Here is a 9,670-nt window from a genome sequence, read left to right as displayed (position 1 = left end):
CATAGGTAGTGAGTGTTAGAAGTTGGATTTGAATCCAGGTACCATGAACACAGTCCAGTGAAATAAAAAAATAAAGCCCCCAAAAAACCAACAACGCCCCCCAAAAAACAAAAAGGGAAACAGGGCTTCAAACATATTTGATACAGTGAAAGGGAAATAACCCTACCCCCCTTTTTGTGAGATTGGGACAAATGAGGAAAACATGAAAAATGACATAATTGGGGTTAAAAAATCTGAGAATTTTCCTGAAAAGGAAGGAGCTGGACATTCTGCGTAGATGCTTATTTTTAAAGTCCTGTACTTATTTGATTCCAAGGAATGATAAAATTGGGACACAAATTATCAGGTGAGAGAGAGACCATCCATCACGGTCAGAGAAAGATGTGAAGATTAGTGGTACTTGGGGATTTCTTGCTTAGGGATAATGAGGAAGCAAATTGTCAGCCTGGTAACTACAATAATAGAGAACTCTATTGCCTTTCCAGGTTAACTGTCCTTAGAAAATTAAAAAAAAATAATCTTTTAAATAGCATTTTATTTTTTCCAATTGTATGTAAAGACAATTTTTAACATTCATCTTTTAAATAAAATTTTGAGCTCCAAATTTTCTCCTTTCCATCCTCCCCTTCCTACTCTGTATGACAGTAAACAATTTGATATGACATATATGTGCAATCATGTATAACATATTTCCATATTAATCATGCTGTGAAAGAAGAAACAAAAGGAAAAAATATGAAAAAATAAAGAGAAAATCATAAGCTTTGATCTGTATTTAGACTCCATCAGTTCTTTTTCTGGATGTGGATAGCATTTTCCATCATGAGTCTTTTGGGATTGCCTTGGATCTCTGTATTGCGGAGAAAATCTAAGTCAATCATAGCTGACCATTGTACAATATTGCTGTTACTATGTACAATATTCTCCTGGTTCTGCTCATTTCAGGAGGCATAGAGAGGTTAAGTGAGTTGCACAGGGTCATATACCTCTTAAATGTCTGAGCAGGATTCAAACTCAGGTCTTCCTGAGTCCAAGTCCAACACAGAATCCATTATGCCACCCTAACTGCTTAACTTAGAACACAATGGTAGTGAGGCACAAATATAGGGAACGTGTAGGGGAATGGGGTAACATACAATTCCTGGTACCAGAAGGCTTTTCTCAGTTTGTAGAATCCTCACACAGCTTTCTATCACTGCCGCTAATTAGAGGTAGATAGGTGGAGCAATGGATTGAATGCCAGACCTGGGGTCAGGAAGACATGAGTTCAAATCTGGCCTCAGATAGTTACTAGCCACGTGACCCTGGGCAAGTTACACAACCTTTGTTTGCCTTAGTTTCCTCATCTGTAAAAAGGACATTATAAGAACACCTACCTTTCAGGGTTGTTGTGAGGATCAAATGAGATAATAATTGTAAAGCTTTAGCACAGTGCCTGGCACATAGTAACTGATAGACATACATTTATACATATAAACTTCATCTTTATTATTATTAATTATCATCCTCATCATAGCTTTCTGATGGGCAGACCATTCAACTGAACTCTGAGGAATGGCTTCTTTCTTGAGTCCATACTTTGCACATATATATGTATATGTGTATGTGTATATATATACATATATATACACACACATATATGTATATATATTGAGTTATATACACGTGTATATATACACACATGTATATATACATACACACACATATATGTATAGAGTTATATACACATGTATATATACACATGTATATATACATACATACACATATATACACATATATACACATATATGTATATATGTATGTGTGTGTGTGTGTGTGTGTGTGTGTGTGTGTGTGTGTGTGTGTGTGTGTATATATGTATGTATAGGCAATTGGGGTTAAGAGACTTGCCCAGGGTCACACAGCTAGTAAGTGTCAAGTGTTTGGTCTGAGGCTGGATTTGAACTCAGGTCCTCCTGACTTCAGGGCTGGTGCTCTATCCACTGTGCCACCTAGCTGCCCCTTTGCACTTCTTTTTGCCATACAGTTACTGCTTTCCTTGGGTGACAGTTTTTTCACATCCATCTGTGCTTACTACATCTCTGCTTCAGGTTGAATATATTGTCTCTTACAAGATCAGCCTCTCTGATGACATAGTCAATGGAGGGGAAAGAAATAGAATATCCTCTCTGGCATCACTCCCTTTCTTTCCTCCCCTCTTTACTGTCCTTTGGTACAGACTCAGGAATCAGACTTCATGGCTCCCAAATTCATGAACTCCTAAACTCAAGATTATTCATTGATAGATTACCGAATTCTGGAAATTACTTGCTGCCTTTATACATAGACCCAGAGGTGTGTCTGATTCAGCCAATCATAAGTTGTTTCCTGTGTGGTGTCACCTTTTACCTAATAGCCTCATAATGCTCTATAATGTGAGGCAGCTAGGTGACACAGTGGATAGAGCACCCACCTTGGAATCAGGAGGACCTGAGTTCAAATATGACCTCAGACATTTAATACATACTAGCTGTGTGATCCTGGGTAAGTCATTTTACCCCAATTCCCTCGCAAAATATTAATAATAATAATAATAAAAACAATAATAACAATGATGCTATAGCCCTATAATGTTCTGGAGTTGATGAAGAACCTATTCACATATTGCGAAGTCATAGGAAACATCTATAGCAGCTAATACTTGGTTGAATTATTAATTCAGTTGAGGTGTCAGAGGCTTCTGTGAACACATTGATATAGAAGAGGGGGTATGGAGGGATAATTTATCCAGAATCTGCTGAAAGTTCTTTGTCAAAAGACAAAACAAGGAAACAAACAAACCAACAAAATATTAGAAGAAACACCAACTCTAGTCTGTTTTGGGGAATGCCATAGGTATTGTCTAGATTTCCTCAAAAATTTAATAAATTATTTTACAGTATTCTTGTGAAAAAAGATGGAGATATTGAACTAGATGATAATACAATTAAATATACTTAGATATGGTTTAATGGCCAGACTAGAAGAGTTTTTGATGGTTCAGTGGCAGCTTTGTTGGAAGTGTTTAATAGAGTACTCTAGGGATTTGTACTTGGTCCTATGCTGCTTAACAATGTTACTATATGAATAAATGGATAGGTGGCATACTCAAAACAAATTTGCAGATGATACAAAGCTGGGAGGTATATCTAATACATTGGATAACACCAGATTCAGGATCCAAAAATGCCTTGATAGGTTGGAGAACTGGGTTAAATGTATTACAATGATTCAATAGGGAAAAAATGTGAAATCTTACACTTGGGTTCAAGAAATTGACCTCATTAAGTATAGAATGAAAGGAAGCAAAGTTAAATAGCAATATGTCTGAAAAATGTCTAGGGGTTAGTGGACTACAAGCTCAATATAAGCCAACAATATGTTGTACCACCAAAAAAGCTAAACCACTCTTGGGCTCTAATGAATTGCATAGCTATCAGGAATAAAGAGGTGATAGATCTTCTCTACTCTGTCTTTATCACACCACATGTAGAGTTCCATTCTGAACACTGCCAATTTTGGGAGGATATTCATACATTGGAGAGCATGCAAAAAAAAGGGGCAAATAGGATGCTTAAGGACATTGAATCATATCATTTATGAATAGACTGTAGGTATTAGGCATATTTAACACAGAGAAGAGAAGACTCTTGGGGAATATCATAGCTGTCTTCAAGTATTTGAGGGCTGTTATTTGGAAGAGAGATTAGATTTGTTCCCTAGATTCCACTCTATATACATGTAGCATTGGGCTAGAGTTTTCTTGATGCAGCTTCTTTCTTCTCATCCATAACATGATACATCTTTACCTAAAAGATGAAAAAGCTGCCTCTAGGATCTGATTGGTCTCAACTTCCCTGATTCAGTTTCCTTCCCCACTCTTCTTCTCCTTCCTATGCTAACATAGGGTAGGCCCAGGACAAAGCTGCCGGTGGGACTTAGGATTTGGTTTTCCTCAGTTTCCTGGTCATCTAGGGGTATACAAAGTCCAGCCTTGTGGAGTCTGGACATTTCTCACTTGGTGAGTTACCTAAAACCATTCCCCAATGACCCACTGATCAGACACATTTCCATATAGAGATTGGGGTCGGGGAGGTCATGTCTAGGAGAAGCTAAGTGGTGCTGTATCCTTGCTGTGTTAGAGCAAAGTAAGCCTCTTTTTGTAAATATTCAATGAACTTGCAAGTGCTTTATTTTGTCCCCAAATCTCTAACCTAACTGAAGAGTGTGCTTTTAATGTTTCAATGCTCCCTTTTGTTATGTTTTTAATTCTATGTTTTAAAAAAATGGATATCCAAATAAATATGTAAAAATTGTACCTCTTAAAGAGCACACTTCAAAGATTGTTAGAGATATTGTAGCAGCTGTTGGCACAAGAACTCAAGTATTTCAATGATCATTTAAGCCTGCAATGAAACAGGATCAGTTGCACCAAGGCTTAATGATATGTGTAGTCAACAACAAAAGACAAAGCTAAAAACTATTACTATAAAACAGCCTAATTGATACTTAAAAGACAAAGGGGCTCATCGATGAGAGGGGTTGTTAGTCATTCCTCCAGAATATAGCATAGGCTTCTTAAAGCTGGAAGAAAAATAAGATCAGTATTAAGAAAACAGCTGCTAACCATTTTTTTAAATAAAAAAAATCTTTTTAAACACGAGCAAAACAATAAAATAACTATAGTACTTAAGTTGGAGAAAAAAGCAATTTTTATCAAGGAAACTCAATTTTTTATTTAAGGCTATGCTAAAACCATTGTTAGAAGTAAAGATGAACTGATAAACTTGGCCTTCAAGCTTATTGTAAACTTATGGGGTTTAATCAAAGCTGGGCGCTAGGTGGCACCAGAGAGCACACAGAGCGAGGCCTGGAATCAGGAAGACTCATCTTCTTGAGTTCAAATATGGCTTGACACTTACTAGCTGTGACCCTGGGCAAGTCACTTAACCCCATTTGCTTCAGTTTCCTCATCTGTAAAATGAGCTGGAGAAGGAAATGGCAAATCACTCCACTATCTTTGTCAAGAAGATCCCACATGGGGTCACAAAGAGTTAGACACCATTGAAAAATGACTGAACAAATAATCAAGGCTAGTCTAGAAAAAGAAGACATCATTCATCAAATACATGTGGGGATTAAAATTGTCCAACCTACAATAAAAGAGACTGAGGCACAGCTTTGAGCCAATGGCACTTTATTAAAGGGTTCATGGTCCCCTCTAATGAAGTGGACCTCAGATCTTCCTCACAATCTGAGATGCCCCTTTCTTCTAGGACCTTGTTTTTATAGGGTTTCCAAATATGCAAAAGAGGCATGGTAAAATACAGAATTTCATTGGTTGATAGACCTTGCTCTTGAGGACCAAAAATGACATATTAGCAGGGAGGTCACAGTTTGGGTGAATCATGGGGCATCTCCACTAACTAAGTGGTCACTTGCTCATGTTGGACAAGAGAGAATGGTCTGGAGATACAAAAATAAATTGGAGGACTTTCCGTGTTATTGAGTCACCTCCACACTGGGCTTGGTCACCATGACAAGGAAAAACAAGGGTGGAGGGCCTCTGGTTAGCTTCCTATGATTAAGCAGGTGAATTTACAATCTGTAGTTCATAGCTCTGAGGCCTAATGTACAGAACTTATAATCTCTACCCCTATGGAATCATATTGATTAACACTGATTGGAAGAAAGTAAGGCTTCAAATGAATTATTTCTCACATATATGCTTACTATCCAAAGTGATAAAAGTGAGAATTCATGAGAAGAAATAAAGGATGGGTGTAAAAACATTTTGAATTAAATACCAATTGTAAAACAATAATTGCTACAAAGTGAGTATATTAAATATTAAAGGTTGTTTTTAAATGTTAAATATATGTATATTTTAAGCTTTATTGTATGAGACAATACATTCGATTGTTTTACCTTGTCCCAATTAGCTTGCATACCGTTGTGGGTATCATTTGATGTGCTAAGTTAAGAAATCTATTAGTATTCTTTGCTAGTATTCCAGAGCTTGGAGCTATTGTATGAAGCTGGTGATCTATATATCCTTATACAATTTTTCTGCCCTCCTTTGGCCATTCATCCACTTTGCACTTGGGTTCAGCTGAGCTTTTCTGCAGGCAGCATTGCTCCCAAGTGGGCATATGAGTTTTTCTTGTAACTACTCAGAACTGCTGGCTTCTACACTTTTAGTAGATGTATTTACATGCCTCCTGCCCTTGACTGGTTTTAGAAATGTAAGGCAGCAATGCAGCCAATAATCCATATAATGCATTGTTTTATATTCTTCAGCAAAGAGCCCAGTTTCTATAATATAAGCCTTCAGAAAGCATTGTGGCATGGAATGATCACTCAGTATTTGTGATGCCTTGGACGACAAGTCTCCTGAAACCCTAGAGTATAGTATTACCCACATTCTTTCTCTCTGGCTTACCTTCTACAGTTAATATTCACATCCCTTCAATTTCTTTTCTAGTTACAACATTTCAAAACATGACAGTGATCATTTTTCATCCATCTGCTCAATAAATGACTACTGTGGAAGCAACTCCTATTTAGGCAGAAAACTCGTTAAAAATTGCCTTTTTGATGAGGCTCAGCCAGGAGTTAGACTCATCTTTATAATCTTTACCTTTTTATTTAATAGTCTCCATTTGCATCTTCTATTTATCATTTATTCACTTCTTTTTAGTATTGCTTCAACATTCAAGTAGTTCCTTCTCATTGACTGGCCTGAGTAAATAAAGAGAACTAATGCAGAATTTATGTTCCCTTTGGAAACATGTAGCTCTAAGGATTCATTTCTTATAAAATATTAAGAAATGATATTACAGCAGTGTCCTGGTGTGAAGCCATTGGTCAATCTTCTTTGAATAGAAGACAATCAATTTCAGAGAGTGAGTAAATGAACATTTATTAAGCATCTACTATATACTAGGCACTATGCTAATTTCAGGGGATAAAAAGAAAGGCAAATGATAATTCTTGTCCTTAAGGAGTCATAATCTAATGGGGGAGACAACAAGCACACAAATATGAGCCAACAAGCTACAGACAGAGCAAATAGGAAATAAGCAACAGAGAGAAGGCACCAGAGTTAAAAGGGATTGGGAAAAGCTTCTTGGAGAAAATGGGGTTTATCTGGCACTTGAAGGAAGCTGGGGAAGCCAAAAGGTAGAGATGAAAAGGGAGAGTATTCCAGACATGCAGTATAAAGAGATGGATTGACTTGTTTAAGGAACATCAAGGACGCTGTTGTCACTGGAAAGGGGTGTAAGGTGTAAGAAGTTTGGAAAGATGGGTAGGCGAAGGGGTTAGGTGATGAAGGGCATTTACTAGCAAACAGAGTTTCATAGTTGATCCTGTATGTGATAAGGAGAAACTTAGGTTTGCTTATGGTGACCAAATTTAGATTGGGAATGTCCCTTTGTTCATTCTAATTAAAAGGTCATCTCTGTTCATCTCTAACTATGCTGAAAGGAAAATGGTTGAGAATGGATTAAATGGTTTCAGGAAGAAATCTCAACTAGGGTTTGTACGTATGTATGTATGTATTTACATATTAATGAATGAATGAATGAAAAAGCATTTATTTTGCTAAGGATTTTAAAAAAAAGTTCTTATCAATTTGCATCAAACAGCAAGACAAAGAAAGGAGCTTACATTCTAATTGAGAAGATAACATAATGGGGAGTATTAGTTACTGAATTGTAAGTGGGACCATGAAGGAGTACATTAACATCCTCCCTCTAGGAACAATGGCAGAGTTGACTTAATTCTGATTCCAGAACTGGAGAGATAGGGAATGAAGTGAATCATGGATAACATCTGCCTGAGATAGAGGATCTGGTGAGGGAATCGCCAACAAGGATGTGAGGGACAGAGTTCCAGCTAAAAGCAGGTTAAATCTTTAGGCCAACCTGGGATGGTTGTTGGCAAAACTGCCAAGATGCTATTGAAACATATAAAATCTCACATCATGGTGGAATGAAATGGCTTCTCTTCTCCATGACATTGTTGAGTACAAAGTAGTCTGTAATAGAGGCCTTTAAGAGGGCTAACACAGAATAGAAAGGAGATTACAAACATGAAAAAGAAATTCAGGAAACAATTCAAGAAAGAGAATATATAATAATGATAAACATTTGACATAAGTGAATTTAGTTTATAAGCAGGGTTCATTTTAGGACTGAATAACTTAGCACCTGTTGTTTTCATAAATGTATATAACTGGTAAACAAATTGATTTGCTACTTGGTAATAAACATAATTAGCAAACATAGTGTTGTCTAGCTAAATTTTTTTCCTTAGGTTTTCTTTCTTTCTTTCTTTTTTTTTAGGTTCCAAAGGGGTGACCCTTCAGGGGTGGGAGGGGTGGGGGTAGGGGGCCAGTAGGATTGGGAGGCAGTGTGTGGTAGTAGCCTCAGGTGCAATTGGAGTGCAGTGAATAAAAATAAGAGTTAACCTAACCTAATCCCAGGGAGGGTGCTGAGTAACTTTTTTTTGAAAAGGGGGTTGTAGGCCAAATATGTTTGGGAACCTCTGGTAGAGATAAGCACATGTGTACCTCAGATATCACATATTGATGCTGAAAGGAAACTTCCAATCAAAAATTAGAGTATATAATGAACCATCAAACAAAAATCAGGTATAACCTACTAGCACTTTTAGCTTGAAACATAAAAACCCTATTGCAGGCCCCAGTCATCAGCTTACTGAAGATTGCCCTCCAAAGCAGACTTTCGTGTTCTCAATATGAACATCCCATATTGGAGGGATAGCAGGGCTGATTGATAGAGATTTGCCAGACCACCACTATGGAAGAGAGATGGACATTCTCTGGGTGGTCAGTAAAAGAATTTGGCATGAGTACTGGTATAAAACATGCTTACTAGAGGCTCAGGAAACATGGTGGTGGTTCTTTCCTAGAGGGATTGATGTTGGTATTGGAAAAAGAGTGATTGCATTCATTGAGGAAGTATAAATCTGGTTAGTATACCTCAGCCCTAATCAGCATATATAACCCTAAATTGGTTTGGAGAGCACCCTGGGTGTTACATCATGCCCTTTATAATAGCTTACATTTGAATCAGAGGACTTGGCCATTTCAGATTTAGAAGGTACTTTAGAAATTGCATAGTACTACTGCACAATTTTAGAAAAGAAAAATGAAAGCCTGAGAAAATGCAACTTGGGATCATTGGATTTAGACCTAGAGGAGTTTATAAAGATCATCTATTCCACTAGCTCATTTTACAGATGAGTGTGCTAAGACCCAGAGAGATCAATTAAATTACTCAAGGTCATATAGATAATAAGTAGCAAAGTAAGGATTAAAACACACATCCCCTGGTTTTATATTTGGGGCTCTTTGCATTATGTTGTGCTGCTGCCTTTGCTCATGGTCACAATTACCGTATCTAGAACATTTGGCTTTTCAAAACTCTTCTACCTCCATTATCTCATTTAACTCAAAACATCTGGTGAAGCAGCCAGGAAAGATATTATTCCTAATTTGTTGTTGTTCATACTTTGTTTTTGAAGAGGACCAATTATACCATGGGGTGATGTTTTGACTTGGATCCATGAATTGGATTTAGGTAAGGCAGAGTTTAGCGAAGCTGTCAGCTTCACTCTCTCTTTC

The sequence above is a fragment of the Vombatus ursinus genome, unplaced genomic scaffold (assembly GCF_900497805.2).
Source record: "Vombatus ursinus unplaced genomic scaffold, bare-nosed wombat genome assembly UNPS02008685.1, whole genome shotgun sequence".
Classification (NCBI taxonomy): domain Eukaryota; kingdom Metazoa; phylum Chordata; class Mammalia; order Diprotodontia; family Vombatidae; genus Vombatus; species Vombatus ursinus.
The sequence above is the reverse complement of the archived record's forward strand: the minus strand, read 5'-3'. Positions refer to the sequence as shown.